Below are 17,465 nucleotides of genomic sequence, written 5' to 3'. Positions count from 1 at the left end.
AGTCAACGTATAAATAGTAACCGAGTCAAGTCAACAGTCAAATAGTAACCGGGTCCAAATAGTACCGAACCGGGTCAAATAGTACCCGACCGGGTCAAAATATCACTATGGCACATAAAGAACAAGTTTCACCAAAATATCAAAACTGCAACACCATTGTCAAAAAGAATCCAAGTAAGGATCGAACGCATCAATACTATGTTCATCATTTAGACCACCCCCGCCTCATGCTCTTTCCCACAAAACTGAATGGCATCAATTATCCATCTTGAAGTAAATCCATGACACACGCACTCAGAGCAAAAAATAATTGGCCTTATCAATGGAACTATTAAATCTTCTTTAGCAACAGAGTAACTAGCTGAATATACTCTAAGGAACTAGTGCAATAGTATGATTTTATCATGGTTTGCCCATTCAGTGGAACCCAACCTCTCCAAATCTGTCGTCCGTGCCAGGACTATCCAACAAGTATGGGAGGATTTCAAAGATCAGTTTGTCAAAAGAATGCACCGACAATATATTAAATACAAAAGTCCATCGCATCCCTTACACAAGTTTCCATGACAGTTGTAGATTATTATGCAAAATGCAAAAACTTTTGGGACGAATTAGCTTCATATAAGACATAACATTGAACAAAGTGTTATGTGTTCCTTCTTTTCATGTAAACCTTAACTCTGGAGACTCCATTTCTTTAATGTCTAGACAAGGATGATCAGTAAGAAAGTCTGTGAGTGTCTATCCCTTCACCGCCTTTTGAGGTAAAACTTCATCAAGGCAATGGATCATTTACCAATTCTTCCTTTGATGATCGGTCTGGACAGTAAGTATTTGATGAGGTAAGTATTTGATGAGAGCAAAACTTTAATTGGCAGCATGTAGTGTCTAATCTTGGTAGCATTAAAGAATAAACTCAAGCAATGCTTCTCAATAGGAGAATATCTCTATTCTGTAGGAGATAAAAGTCTGCTGAGATAGTAGACCGCTTGCTCTTTGCCGCTCTCATTGTCTTGAGGTAAGAGATAGCCAATGGAACCTTCTACTACTGAGATATAAACCTTCAAAGCCTTCTTGGGCACATGAGGAGTAAAGATAAAAGGTCTTTCTAGATACTCCTTAATCTTTTGGAATGCTTGTTGATGTCTCTCCTCCCAAATGAATCATTCTTTCTATTACAGTGTTAGCAGCTCAAAGAATACCTGGACTTTCTCATCAAGATTGGAGATGAACCTTCTAATGAAGTTGATCTGTCTAAGGAATCTTTGGAGTTCCTCCTGGTTGCTAGGAGGTTGTGCTTCAAGAACAACTCTGGCTTTGTTATTGTCAACCTCAACGCTTCTTTGATGAACAAGAAACCCTAAGAAGTTTCCTGCTAAAACTCCAAATGTGCACTTCAAAGGATTCATCTTTAATCCGTATTTTAGTATTCTGAAAAATGCTCGCCTGAGATCTGTAAGGGGTTCCTTATGAGAAGGAGACTTGACCACCACATCATCAATGTAGATTTCCATTAATCAGCCCAGCATGTCATGGAAAATAGAATTCATGGCTCTTTGATATATAGCTTCTACATTCTTCAGGCCGAATGACATCACCACCCATTCAAATGAACCCAAGGCACCTGGGTACATGAACGTTGTTTTGGGTGTATCTTTTGTCGCAGTAAAAATCTGCTTGTAACATGAGTGTCCATCTATGAAGGATAGGACTTGATGCTTTGCTGCTCAGTCCACCAGCATGTTTGCCATATGCTCAAATCTTCCCCTTCTTCTTCACTATAGGGACAATGTTAGATAACCATTCCATTTACCTTGCAATTCTAATGAACCCAACCTTGAGAAGCCTCTGCAACTCATTTTTTAGCACCAATGTCACCTCATTTGACATCGTTCTAGGAGGCTACTTCTGCATTCTGTAGCCTTCTTTGATTGGTAACCGATGCTCCACAAACTCCCTGGAGAGGCTTGACATCTCCTTGTATTCCCATGCAAAATAATCTTGAAATTCTTCAAGTAATTGAATCATCTATTCTCTTATGTCTGGGGCAGGAGTTGACTGATGAACAACAGTCGTGGAGATTCTTCTGTTCCAAGATTAATTTCGTCCAAATGATCTTGGACGTCAGCTTTCAAGTCATCTAGCTTTGTTGGGCCTACATCAAGTTATTCTATGTGGATAGCATGATCTTTTGGTTGGTCCTCTTCAAAGACTAATTCTACGGCATTACTAGGGAGCCTACTTGAAACAAACTCTCCAAACATTTTTATGCTAAATAGGAGGTCATCTTCTGCATGGTGACATTTAAGGCTTGAGCCTGTTCAACTTCTATTGATGGTCTCGACATCTTTGATTTCTTGGATGATAGGGGTAATCGGCCTGTAAATTCTGGTCATTAGAGGGTCGAAAACCGTAGTGTAGATAGATTTTACATCTTCCAAGGATGAATTCTTGCTAAAGGTAAATGATTTAGGTCTGTCTTGCTTGTTCAGGCCTGTAACTCTGAGATTGCCAATGTCTTCATGCAGGAGTGTATCTAGTCTCTTCCAAACAGGAGGTTGTACGAAGAACGTGAATTAATCACAAAGAACGGAGTGGTCATGGTCTTGTGGCCAATAGTAAGGTTTATGGTTAGAATCCCTTGAGTTGTAGATATACCTCCTACTAAGTTTGATATAGTAGTGTTAGTAGAAACCAGTTTAGACTCTTGCCTACCAATCTTATGTATGGTATCCCGAGGCATGAGATTTGTTGTTCATCTGTTATCCACCAAGATTCTGTTGACAAACATTCCATCCACATGTCCTAAAAGATAAATGTATATGTTGCTTGGTGGAGTGATTGGGTTAATGGACTTCTAAACCGCAACCTTCTCCTGAAAATGGGGATCATGGCAGCATCTCTCTAATCATGCTTCTTCTTCAAGGACAATACGGGCTCTCTCGAAAGTCGTGACATTTTCTGCTTCGCGAGTCTTCAAGCTTCATGGTTGAAAATATGGGAATATGGCTAATAATAATAATTTCGTTGCTACTTTTGTCCGAAAGATCGTGTAAAATTGTAACCTCCTGTGCTGTACAAGATGAACGTGGTTTGAGCCTCGTGGAGTCGTGCTTCAACTGGAAACAAGTTTGAGGGAAAACAGGGACGTTCAACTAACAAACTTCTGTTTCTCTAGGACGCTCTTTGATATAATCCTAATGAAATCCCAATAGTTATTCAACAACCATGTTTAAAAAGGATTTATCTATTATGAACAAAATTCCCTAAATTGTAATCTTTTGGACAGTGGATCTTGGACGACCCTGATTTTTGGGAACTAATTCCTAGATTTCATGTCAGCAACCAATTAAAATCCTACAAAATAAACAACGGTTAATATTACATACATGTTTTTTTTGGATGATCATATTTCATTATTTTAGTATTTATTTTTACTTTTTAGCTTTAAGTTTAATTATAATATTTTTATTTATTAATTGAACATACGGTTAAACCATTGACCCACTAGTTGAACCAATGACACAGTCCCTTACCCGAGTCGATGTCCGGGTTGGTTTTAACAACATTGCCTACACACGTAATTTGTCACAACATTTTACATAGCATGTATGCTATTAAAAAAAGTATAACCAAACACTATTAGTATTTCAGTCACCATATCTACTATCATTTTTTTACCAGCATATATACTATCACCATATATGCTAGCATATATGTTAGTGTCAAAATTTTATACCAAAATGGATCGTTAATCTTTAAAAAGCTCTAACATAAGTCACTCCTATATATAGAGTGAATAGAGGTGTACATCGGGTCGGATTTCAGGTTATCGGATCGGATCTAACCCGACTCGATGACTTTTTAGAGGTGAGGGACCTGGGTTATCGGGTTCAGGTCCCGGGTCACCTAGTTTGCACCACTACGATTTCCCCTGCTTTAATCTCGATATCGACAAAAAATTGATCTCGTTACTTCATCAAATTTTTTTTTGCACTACCGATTAAAAAACCTCTCTTTATTTCTCATATTATAATCTCTGAGTTTATCTCCATGGGTATGTAGAATTCAAATTGCCTACTTGTTCTTTAATTGTTTGAGTTTCTCTAACAATAGGAGGAGTACATGATATCTGAATATGTTATGTTACTAATTTTGATTGCAGTGAAAGCAATGGCAGCTTCAAGAATGAGGTCAATTCTAATGCTTGTTGTAGTTCTGATTTTGATCAACTCCTGCATAGCCATGAATGAAGAAGATATGCTCGACGAACTCCGCAGGCGACACCTTGAAGAAGAAGCTGGAACGTGGGCTTGAGCTTGGGCTTATATTGAAGTATTGGGCTTTATGTTTGGATATTCGCTAAGGGTATAACTGTCTATTTGTCTAAGGCTGCATAGAGGCTAGTGCACAACACAGTCTCTAATGAAATTGGCTTAACTGGCAAGAAAGAAACAACATAGTTTTTGAGAAAGAATCTGAGCTGCACCAGTTCATGGAAAATTGGCCATCCATGGTCAAGTTTTGGCTATTTAGACACTTTAACAAATTCTTTGTGTCTATCAACTTGGTGTCTAATTCTCGTCATTCAAAGCCTTGCTTTTCTTAGGTTTTTGTTTTTGTTTTTTTTTATAATATTTTGTTGATTCTGCACCATTTTCTTGTGCAATTCCTTAGTGGCCATTACTAAAGTTTCAAAAAGAAACATTAATTTAACCTTGAATCACCTTTTAGCCATAAAAATAAATTGTTGTAATTAAGTAGAAGGAATTATCTAGATAGACATGCATTGTACATGTGCTTGCATGTATTTCTTTATTTAAGATGAAGGGGAAGGGCAAAAAGTTATCAACCTTGTCCCATCTCTAGCAGGATCAGCAAAGAGACGATCACGAGTGGACCTGCAAGGTAGTTGGGAACGAAGAACTGCTCGATCAGGAAAGACCAGCTTCTTCAAAAGTTCAAAGTTGTGGTTGCCAGGCTTATCACTGCATACAAAAACAAAAGCACACATCAATAACTCTTTAGCCACATTTCAATGTCCAGCATTAACATTAGCATCAATGGCATCAAAGATAAGACATGGAAACCAGCGTCAACATATTTACCTCATGTATATTGTACACCCACCAATTGCCCGACCTGCAGCATGATAATATGCGGTTGGACGCAAACACTACAAACAGGGGAAAAGAACATGAGTTGTCATTGAACTTCAATCAAGTTCAACTCTAGCTAGCAGGAAACAATCAATTAATGAACAGTGCTAAAATATAATGGTTAAGACACAAAATTAAGTAAATGTTCTAATTTGTTCATCTTCACTCACATGGAATGTATTCCAGTCAGGTTGCATAAATTATCCAAGGAAGAGAATATTATAAGCCACAGAGGAAATGTGAATAGTGTCGGAAGCAGGATCATCGCACACTTAGTTTAATTAACGAAACCAAGAATGTGGTATATGTTGTCACAAAAAAAGAACAAACATAAGAACACTATAGACACAAAGTTTACGATCAATCGAATAATGGCTGAACAAATATAACTGTCAAATGAAGCGTTGCCAACATCTTTAAATATAATCCTGAACTCAAAACGTCAAAATATAAGAACCCAATTCTAATTGATAATAGAAAATCTGCAATCAATGATAAGCTTTAGAGCACCTCATTATGTAAAGAAAAATAAAAGAAATATTGAAACATGAGATCACAGCTTAAACATATATATTTCCCAGTAAAGGGTAAGAGTTTGGAGGATGGAAGAGGCCTTTTGGTAGCAGGATGAGGAATAGCATCCTGAAAACTACAAGCCCAACCATCTGCAATCAGACCCTGGGTTCATTAAAAACAGAAAAACTCGTCTCATTTTCTGAGAAAAAAAATCTAATGTACTCGACCCGATGATTGTTGTAAATAGGCTTATTGTATACTGTTATTAGCTCTAGGGCTATTTCTATAATTTAATTTATTCAGGTCTCTTATAAGAAAATTCTGGTGAACCCTAGTTTGGATTAAGCCATAAAATACTTCTCTGTGAAAATACCTTCATTCCATCATAGTATCGGAGCAGAGCCAGTGATCAGGGGTTTCCTTTGGTTCCTCTGGTTCTCGCATTGCTTCCCTTGTCTTCGATAACGGTGCTACGAGGTCACGCGACACTCTGTGGTGGGTCACGAGTTCTATTGGTGGCATGCGACGTCTGTAGTTCACGATTTTCGCCATGTCCAAGTCTGGTGAGGTTGAAGACTCTGTCAATAGAAACCAGAGTGCATATAATCCATCCTTGCAACTCAGTCCAGAGAACCTTGATGGAACTAATTATCTTTCTTGGTCTCGTTCCTACCAGTTGTTTCTTAAGGCTAGACGTTTAACCACTATGTTACCAAGAAGAATAGTCCACCAAAAGAGTCAAATCCTACCTTCCCAAAATGGGATGCTGAGAACTCTCTTATTATGTCTTGGTTGAATAATTCTATGAAGCTAGCATTGCTAAACCTTATTTGGCGTTTGATACAGCATGGGAAGTTTGGAATGCTCTTGCCCTTACCTACACTCGTGTGGGTAATGATGCTCAAATCTATGAAATTAAAAGGAATATTCATGAGTTTAAGCTTGGAGAATTCAGCATTACTCAATTTTATTTTGAGATGACTAGTTTGTGGAATGAACTGGATTTCTATCAAGACTTTCAGCCCACTTGGACCGAAGACGCAGTGAAATTCAAGAAGATGATAAATAGGGAGTGTGTATATGAGTTTCTTGCTAGTCTTCCTCCTGAATATGATCAAATTCGAGTTCAGATTCTAGGGAATGACCCTTTTCCTACTCTTCAACGGGCCTATAATACTGTCCAACAGGAGGAGGGTCATCGACATACAATGTTGCACATTGTGGTTCATGAGATATCAGCCTAAGCAGCTAATAAGAGTAGTGCACTAGCTTCAAGTAAGAAGGAGGATGATCATTGTGATTATTGTGAGTGTTCTTTCCATACCAGAGAGAAATGTTGGAAACTACATGGCCGTCCTCCTTGAGGACGTGGTGGTAGAAGAGGTGGCAATTCTCGGCCCCAATCTTATTTCTCAAAGAGTGTTGAAAGTTTTGATAGGAGCTTCGTAGATAAACTTGAGACGGCTAAGAAGGAGATACAGGAACTTGAGTCCCAAATGACCAGAATGGGGCAATCCACTTCTGCTGCTGGTAAATCCATTGCTTCCTCTCATTATGCTCATTAGGTAATCCCTCTCCTCCTTGTGCTTTAAATTCCTCTCCTTTTGCTCCTTGGATCATTGATGTAGGAGCTTCTGATCATATGACTGGATGTTCTTCCTCATTCTCTTCTTATCTCCCTGATTCTGGAAAAAATAAAGTTAGAATTGTTGATGGTTCTTTTTCTTTCATTGTTGGGAAAGGTTCCATACAGTGTATTGATTCTTTGAACCTAAAATATGTTCTTCATGTCTCTTGTTTTCCTAATAATCTGATTTTTGTCAATGCTCTAACCAAAGGCCTTGAAATGTGTCGTTGCTTTCTTTCCCACTCATTGTGCTTTTCAGGAACTGGAGACGGGGAAAGTAATTGGCTATGGTCGGGAACATGACGGCCTGTATTACTTGGATATGCCAATTGGAATTGTACCGAGGAATCACTCTTGTTTTGCTTCTACTGCTGTTGTAAGTTTTGATTCTGCTCAATCTCAGATTATACAATTGTATAGACAACTAGGACATCCATCTTTTGATACTTTTAGAGTGTGTTTGGATTGAGGGATTTGGAGGGGAGGGAAGAGAAGGGAAAGGAAGTTTCCTTCCAATTCCCTTGTTTGGATAGTTTATAAAAAATTGAGGGGAGGGATTTGAGGGGATTTGGGAGGAAGATTTCATTAAATTTTTGTCAAAATTCTTTCCTCCCAAAATGGAGTCATTTGGAGGGAAGGGATTACTAATTAAGTTACTTATAAGTTTAAAACCTATTTTACCCTTGAACATAACACTTAAACATAAAAAATAAGGATAAACTAGTAAATTAAACTACTTTTCTTTCCTTTCTTTTTTTATCAATCCAAACATGAGAGAGGGAAATGTATTTTCCCTTCCATTCTCTTCCCTTCTCTTCCTTCGCTTTCCCTTCCCTTCCTTTCTCCCCAAATCCCTCAATCCAAACACACTCTTAGGAAACTTTATCCTAAGTTGTTTGAACAGTGTGTTTTTGACAGTTTAGTTTGTGATGCTTGTGAGTATGCTAAGCTCAAGCGTGTCTCCTATTTGCCTACTGATAATAAGAGTTCTAAACCTTATGCCATTGTTCACTCAGATGTTTGGGGGCCTAGCCTTGTTGTGTCTTTGCATGGTTATCGATGGTTTGTGACTTTTATTGATTGTTATAGTAAAACTATCTGGGTCTATTTTATGTGCTCTAAAAATGAGGTTTTCACTGTATTTAAGAAATATCATCATATGGTTCGCAACCAATTCCAGGCGAAACTTCATATTCTTAGAAGTGACTATGGTATAGAATTCACCAATGGTTCATTTGAAGATTATCTTGGAGAGTATGGCATTGTCCATCAAACAAGCTGTGTGAATACTCCAGCTCAAAATGGGGTTGCTGAATGAAAAATAGGCATCTATTAGAGGTAACATGAGCTCTCATTTTTACTATGCATGCTCCAAAGTCCTATTGGGGTGATGCAGTTTTGACAGCAACTTATCTTATTAATCGGATGCCACTACGGACTTTGTTTTTTAAAACACCTCTTGAGCTTCTCCAAGGTGACTCATTCTTCCCAATTGCTCCAAAGATTTTTGGTTGCTCATGTTTTGTTCGTGACCATTGGCTTGCTACCAAGAAACTTGATCCCATATCTCTCAAGTGTGTTTTTCTTGGTTACTTTGCCACTCAAAAAGGGTATAAGTTCTACCATCCTCCAACACGGAAGTTTTTTGTCTCTATGGATATTACCTTTCGCGAGACTGATTTTTATTGCAGCCACCCTGAGGATGTCAATTATGTTCCCACACTTGGAAATGATGCTCAGGGGAAGGTCCCGGAGTTTCTAACTCAGGGGAAGATAATTGGTGATGAGATTAATGAGTATGGGGTTGAAACCGACTCTAAAAAGAGGGCAACAATTAAGTACGAAACTCCTATGAGACTAGCAAAGGATGATTTGTTACAGTATAGCTGGAGAAAGTAAGACACTAATGTTCGACAAGACACTAATGTTCCCTCGAGCCAACCGGTCAATCCTTCTCCAGTTCATCCAGCAAATTCATCTTTAGGTAACCCTTACTCAGAGTTTCCTAATGTTTTATCTGAGTCTACTCCCTCCCAGTCTCTTATTGAGTATGTTAATGATCTTGATGTACCCATTGCTCTTAGGAAAGGGACCAGGTCTTGCACACAACATCCTATTTCTAACTATGTGTCTTATAATGCTTTATCTCCATCCTACAGAAATTTTGTTGCCTCTTTGTCTTCATCTTCTGTCCCACATAACTAGAAGGAAGCAATAGATGATCCTAAGTGGGAAGTGGCTATGGTTGAAGAAATGCAAGCCCTGAAGAAAAATGGCACCTGGGAACTCACAAATCTTCCTCATGAAAAAAAACCAGTTGGGTGCAAATGGGTATTTACAATTAAGCATAATCCAGATTGCTCAGTTGAGAGATTTAAGGCTTGACTGAATGCAAAGGGATTTACTCAAACGTATGGTATTGACTACCAGGAGATGTTTGCTCCAGTGGCAAAAATGAATTCAATACAAATCCTTCTCTCACGTGTTGCAAATTTAGATTGGAAATTGGCAATCGAATGAGTTAGGCATATGTATGCCCAAAGTTAGATTTCAATGAGAAGCAAATTTCTCAATGGTATTTAAAAAAAAAGAACAAAATAAAGTTTCTTTTACTCTTCTACATTATATTACTATAAGGAATATAAGTGTTCCAAATTTACCGTGCGTAGTGCGGGCATTGCACTAGTTATGACTAAATCTCATACCACTCATTCTATCTTAGTGTGAGGTGTAGTGCATAGCAAATTTAACATAAATATGTGGCTTTAATTTAATCTTAACACAAACACTACAATATCACAAGAATCATCATTCTCAATGAATAATTAATATCAAGGGATTTTATTTATTGACTTTTTTTTATATGACTTGTGCAATGCTCAGTCTTATTAAGCTTTCTAATTGACCCTTGTGACAAGCGTTCAACCAATGACTCCCAATCCAGTTAGCTCCTGGCACTAGGTGTAAGGACACCCCCAACAGGTTTAATAACTCGAGTCAAAAAAGCTACAAAACTTCGCTTGTCACATAGGTTGATGTCTTGATTTTTCTATCTTTTCACGCGAACACTCACTGCTTACTAAAGCAAGAGGCCCGGTTACTCAGCAGAGAAACTCATAGATAATCATGTTATTTATAATTACTTCTTCTTTTTTTTTCTTTTTTTATTATTAATTTTTTAAAAAATATATGAATATATACATGCATCCCAAGATATTAATATTCAAAGAATTCCAAATCAACTCATGAAAATCACAATATTCATAATTAATCTCAAATATCATACCCACAAATATGTAATTCTGTGCAATTGATCCAATTATTAAACATAATAGGCGACACAAAACTAAAGTTAGAAAAATCCACAAGTGATTATGGGTTTTCAACTTAAATTATTATCAACACTTCAGAGATATTTAGACCAAGTCAGAAATATGGTAGAAACATGACTTCCAAATCACAAACAATTTTTTTTAAAATAACTAAATGACACAGACATTTCACAAACAAACGGTTCAAAGACTCAATATTCCCAAAGCACTGCAAACAAATGGAATTTGTCTCAAAACCAGGATCCTTGAGACTAGATGCTAGGTTCTATCAACCTACCTAAAGAGATGTACCCCGTAGCAAAGGGTAAAAGGCTAACAAGGCCTTACAATAGGTTTTCATTCTCTAAGAGTTTTTGGCCGGCTCAATGGAACCCAAGCCAAAGTCAACAGTGCTTTGTATCTCTATTTTGGGGCTTTACAATTGTGGACATTTCATCCGGTCCATGCTTAGGACTCCCAAATACCTTATCGATAGTTGTTTCCCGGACAAACTACTAATTACTTAGTTGGTTGAGTTGGCATCCCTCCAAGAGATCAACTACAAGTGTTTCAAGCTTGCACCGAAGGTAGCACAACACTTGCCTCCTCTGGCTACAAAATATATATTTTTTAACAATTAATCATTTCCTCCCCCACTTAAAATTCCACATTGTCCTCAATGGGAAAAGAAAAGAACTAAATATGAGCAGTAAATGTGTGATGCTGTGCTTCAAAGAAATACTAGCTGATGCGAAAAAAATTATGACTGTTGGATTGCTATGTTTTCAGTTTCGTAGCATATCCATGAGCACGGTCAACATGTGCTCCAACCTTTGTTGTCCAAGCCCTAGTTTTTGCAGTCCCATCTCGAGTCAGGCTATCTCTACATTCATGCGATCTAGTTGTGGAGACGTTGCAACTACTGATGAGGAATCTCTAGGTGGTGATATTGAGGGAGCTTCTTGGGTCTGCTTCTTTCTAGCAAAAGATGTTTTCAAATGTTTAATGCTTTTACGCCATGTCTTTTTTTTTCCAAAATGATGACCTGATATTTTGAAGATTCTTGAGACCGAGGAGGTCGAATGATTTTGAACAAAAGCAACCTTGTGATAAGCCGTGGAAAAAATAACTTTCCTACCTTTGTTGGCTTCTTCTTGACAAAAGATTTGGCTTTGAAAATTGTGGCCAGATAGATCTTCCCAATGTCAAACCAATGCCCTTTATACATAGAGTATAAAACTGACAAGAATTTTCCTCTTCGTTCTTGCTCATGGCCAATAGAACGTAGAATTTCCCTAATAGCATCATCTAGCAACCACATCTTTGATGGCAAGTAGGCTCGGCATGTAGCATTGTTGTGTCTTTTTCGCTTTCCTCTACACATATCATCAATCATTTCCTGCTTTGATGTAAAGATCGGTTGTCGAAATCCAATGGTCTCATCATATGCTGGTGGATACCCTAAGTAGAAACATAGTTCTACTGTTTTGAATTAAACTTTTACACCAGTTATAATAACCTGGTAAACCGGTTGATCCCTATTCTGCTAACGTCATGACAGCTCGATAAGATTATGATAGAAAGAGCGAATGATTTAAGGATACACTAGTAAGTTTTCTTTTGGATCTGGATTTACTAGAAAAAAACAAGGAATGCGCCCTCAGGTAGTGTATCGCCCATCTGTTGATGACTTCTCGCTGTATATTTTTATCAATTCTACACTCAGGAATGATTTCAGCTTCGTTGAACAATGCAAGCTTGGATTGTGATTTTGATGGGATGATGCGTGGGCGTCTAGGCATATTTCCTGATCTCTATTAGAGAGAGAAAACAAACTCCAAAAGGGGTGATTAGAGATGAAGATGAATCGAGAATAATAAAGAAAAACCTGTTGTATATATGGAAGAAATCTGGGGTGACTGTCACGCATTGTTCATTTCCACGCTCGATGAGGACCAATGTACCTTTTCAAATAGATAATAATAATATTAACTAAATAAATGGGAAAGAAATATGGGTTGCCTCCCATAAGCGTTGTATTTAACGTCTGGGCAAGACAGAGTGTTCCCAACACTCAATTACCTAGATCTTGGAGAGTAATACTGGACACTATTGTGTCATAATTAGCTTCTAAATAAGGTTTGAGGTGATGCCCGTTAACCTTGAATTCATTTCCCGTCTCCAAGTTTTTAATGTCAACAGTTCCATGGAGATATACTCGAACAACTTGAAATGGACCATACCATCTTGAACATAACTTCCCTGGAAAAAGTTTGAGACGAGAGCTATACAAAATTACCTTTTGACCAAGAGAAAATTCTTTCATTGAGATGTGCTGATCATGGTATCTCTTTGTCTTTTCCTTGTAAATCCTCGCATTTTCATATGCCTCGTCACGTAGCTCATCAAGTTCATTGAGCTAAAGTTTCCTCTTCTCACCAGCTGCATCGTAATCAAAATTCAACCTTTTTATTACTCAGAATGCCTTATGCTCGAGCTCCACAGGAAGATGGCAAGCCTTGCCATAAATCAAACGATATGGAGACATTCCAATTGGAGTTTTATATATAATGTGATATACCCAAAGAGCATCATTCAATTTTATTCTCCAATAAGTTCTTTTGATATTCACTGTCTTCTCTAAAATTCGTTTAATTTCACGGTAAGAAATCTTAGCTTGTCCACTGGTTTGAGGATGATAAGCAGTGGCAATCTTATGCATGATATTGTACTTGGCAAGAAGTGTAGACACACTCCTATTCAAAAAATGCTTCCTTTCATCACTGATTATAGCACGTGGAGTGTCATATCATGGAAATATTACACCCTAAAGTAACTAGATTACCACCTCAATTTTGTTGGTTGGGCTTGCAACAGCTTCAATCCATTTGGACACGTAGTCCACTGCCACTAGTATATATTCATTTTCATGAAACTTGGGAAATGTCCCCATGAAATCTATTCCCCAAACATCAAAGATTTCAACCACCAAAATATTCTTGTGTGGCATTTCATTCCTGCGAGAAATGTTGCCAAGTTTCTAACAATTGTCACAGGTAGAGCATAAAATGTGGACATCCTTGTGAAAAGTTGTCCAATAGAATCCACATTGCAAAATCTTTGCAGTAGTTCTTTGAGTACCAAAATGACCACCACAAGCGAATGTACTGTAGAATTGTAAAATATTTTGTTGTTCTTCCTATGGCACACACCTCCGAATGATTTGATCAGCACAATGCTTATATAAGTAAGGCTCATCCCAAAAATAATGCTTTGCTGTGGAGAAATGTTTATTCCGTTGCTGGTGAGTCCAGTTTTTGGGAATAACACCTTTTGCAATGTAATTGAAAATATTAGCATACCAAGGTACCTCAATTTGTATGGAGAAAAGTTATTCATCTGGAAAAGTTTCATTCAATGGAAGCTCTGTCTTCTCACCAGCATTTGCTTGAACAATACAAGAAAGATGAACTGCTACAACATTTTCAGCTCCTTTTTTTATCTCTTATCTCCAAATCAAATTATTGGAGCAATAACACCCAACGAATCAATCTTGGCTTTGAATCTTTCTTAGACAACAAATATTTGAGAGCCACATGATCACTATAGACAATCACCTTGGATCCAATTAGGTATGATCAGAATTTCTCTAATGCAAAAACTACCGCCAGGAGTTCTTTTTCTGTTGTTGAGTAATTAAGTTGGGCATCATTGAGAGTACGACTTGCATAATAAATGACATGTGGTAGCTTATCGACTCTCTGCCCCAACACCGCTCCAATTGCGTAATCACTTGCATCACACATGAGCTCAAAAGGTAAACTCCAATCTGGTACCATCATGATAGGTGTAGTAGATGTAAGTAATTGATTCAATTTGTTGAATGCTTGCAAACACTCGTCATCAAAGTTGAAAGTGGCATCCTTGGAGAGCAAATTGCACAATCGCCTGGAAATCTTTGAGAAGTCTTTGATGAAACGATGATAGAACCCTGCATTTTTTAGGAAAGATCATACACCACTTACAGAAGTGGGAGGTGGCAATCTAGAAATAACTTCAATTTTTACTTTGTCAACGACAACCCTTTCTCGAAAATAAGATGGCCAAGAACAGTACCTTCGCGAACCATAAAATGACATTTCTCCCAATTAAGCACCAGATTAGTCTTCTAGCATCTCTCTAGAACCAAGGCAAGATTGCACAGGCAGGTATCAAAAGAAGATCCGAACATGGAGAAATCATCCATAAATACTTCAATGATGTGGCCCACCATGTCGGAGAATATATTTGTCATGCACCGTTGAAATGTAGCCGGTGCCCAAATGGTATTCTAAAGTATGCAAATGTCCCAAACGGCCATGCGAAAGTTGTTTTCTTTTGATTATCCGGTGCGATGAAAATTTGATTATAGCCAGAGTAGCTATCAAGAAAGCAATAATAAGAATGGTCTGCCAGTCTTTCCAGCACCCGATCAAGAAATGGTAAAGGAAAGTGATCCTTTCTTGTGGCATAATTTAGCTTCTGATAATCAACAAACACGCCACCCTATCTGTTTTCTTGTTGGAATGAGCTCACTGTTCTCATTAGTGATCACCATGATTCCCGATTTCTTGGGAACCACTTGAACAAGACTATCCCATTAGCTGTCGGAAATAGGATAGATGACTCCTACATCCAGCAACTTCAATATTTCAGATCGAACCACCTTCTTTATCGAGGGATTGAGGTGTCTTTGTACTTCACAAGAGGATTTTGAATCATCTTCTAGTAAAATTTGGTGCATGCACATAGTAGGATTTATGCCTTTGATGTTAGCAATGGACCACCCCATAACACTTTTGTATTGTTGTAGCACCCGCAAGAGACTTTCTTCTTCTGAATCAGTGAGATTAGCGGCTACAGTGATAGGTAACGCTTCTTCAGCACCAAGATAAACATATTTCAAATGCTCCAGAAGTTGCTTCAAATCTAACTTTGCTGGAGATTCAATAGAAGGAACCACTTTCGAAAGTGGAGGATCGAGAGCTTCAACTGTAGGGATCCACCTATGATTCACTGGTTGTTGTGTTTGCAAGTATACACAAAATTTTGCAACTTCACCATCTTCTTCAGCTTCCAGTTCAGGAAACACAAGGCAAGTTGCCAAATGGTCAGTAGATTGATGCTCTAAAAATGAATAAATTGAGTCATCAAAAGCTTCAATGCTGAAACACTCCCCTGTATCAGAAGCATGTATAGTAGCTTTAAATAGATTAACTTCCACCGTTTGTCCCTATACTTTCATGGACAAACAACCCTTTTGTACATCCACAATAGCTCCGGCAGTGGCTAAAAAAGGCCTCCCCAAAATAATTGGTATGTTTCTGTCTTCCTCCATATCAAGGATAATAAAATCTGCTGAAAGGAGAAATTTGTCAACTTTCATAAGAACATCTTCTATGATACCTCTTGGAAATTTTATTGACTGATCCGTCAATTGCAAAGTGATCGAAGTTGGTTGCAATTCCTTTTCGAGAACAAGTTGCACAACAACTGAATATGGCATCAGATTGATGCTAGCACCTAGGTCTAGAAAAGTTTTCTCGAAAGAAACTTGCCCAACAGCACAAAGGATAGTGAAACTCCCTGGATCTTTTAGCTTTGGTGGTAGCTTCTTGTTTAGAACGGCAATGCATTGTTCAGACAACATAACCTTCTTGTATGGTGCCAGTTTCTTCTTTCTGGTGCAGGCATCTTTCAAAAATTTTGCACAGGAAGGAATTTGTTGAATCGCACCAAGGAGAGGAATGTTGATCTCCACTTTTCTGAATATATCCATTATTCGCCGCATTTGGTCAATCTTCTTCTCATTCACCAACCAGCTAGGGAAAGGCACATGAGATTCATTCATTTTATGCTTTGATAAGTTGGCCGGCTTGGGATGAATTTCATTATCAGACTTTTGTTTACTAGTTTTTGTTTTCTTTTTGGTCTTTTCACCATCATTCTCTAAAAATCACACAATTGTTCCATGTTTGGTGGTAATGTCGTTGATTTGTTCCTTGCCTTTTGGATTGACTTTTGGTTGACTCGGAAATCTGCCCAGCTCCCTTTCACTCAGTCGCTCAGCAATTTGACCAACTTGAACTTCAAGTTTCTAAGTAGATCCATGTATGTTGCTGAATTGTTGGTCGTACCTGCTATTTTGCTCCATCGTTTTCTGAATAAAAATGTTGGTGTTGAGAGGTAGAAGAGCCGTTTGCTCTTCCAAAGAAAGCTTCTTTGGTTCGGCAAGGACTTGTTGTGTCATCTTCTGATTGTATTGCTTACTCTGGCTCTGTCCTCCCCAACTGAAATTTGGGTAATTTCTCCATCCTGGATTGTATGTATTTGAAAATGGATTGTTGTTAGGATGGAAGCCACCTTGCCCCACATAATTGGTATGTTCTTGTTCAGAGTTAGAAGACATAGGACATGTTTCCGTAGTGTGGTTAGATTGAGAATAAATGACACACATCTCAACTTCAACTGCTTGTTGGGAGGATGAAATTACTTTCATTAACATGTCAATCTTCTTCTCCATGGCTTGCAACTGAGGTTGGTTTTCTACTCTGGTGTGGACTTCATACACACCTTTTGGAAGCTATACCCCTTATTTTACTCTAGATGAAAATTGTTGAGAATTTTCATTTAAAGTTTCAAATAGTTCAAAAGCTTCTTCACTGATTTTCTCTATTAATATGCGTCCACAAGATGAGTCTACAATGCTTGTGTTTGTTGCATCGAGTCCTTCATAAAAAGATTGAACTTGATCATCATGTGACAAGTTGTGGTGTGGGCACTTGAGTATTAGTTGTTTAAAGTTATCCCATG

Source organism: Tripterygium wilfordii, chromosome 21 (assembly GCF_013401445.1).
Source record: "Tripterygium wilfordii isolate XIE 37 chromosome 21, ASM1340144v1, whole genome shotgun sequence".
In the NCBI taxonomy this organism is placed as follows: Eukaryota; Viridiplantae; Streptophyta; class Magnoliopsida; order Celastrales; family Celastraceae; genus Tripterygium; species Tripterygium wilfordii.
Note: the sequence above shows the minus strand (reverse complement) of the source record.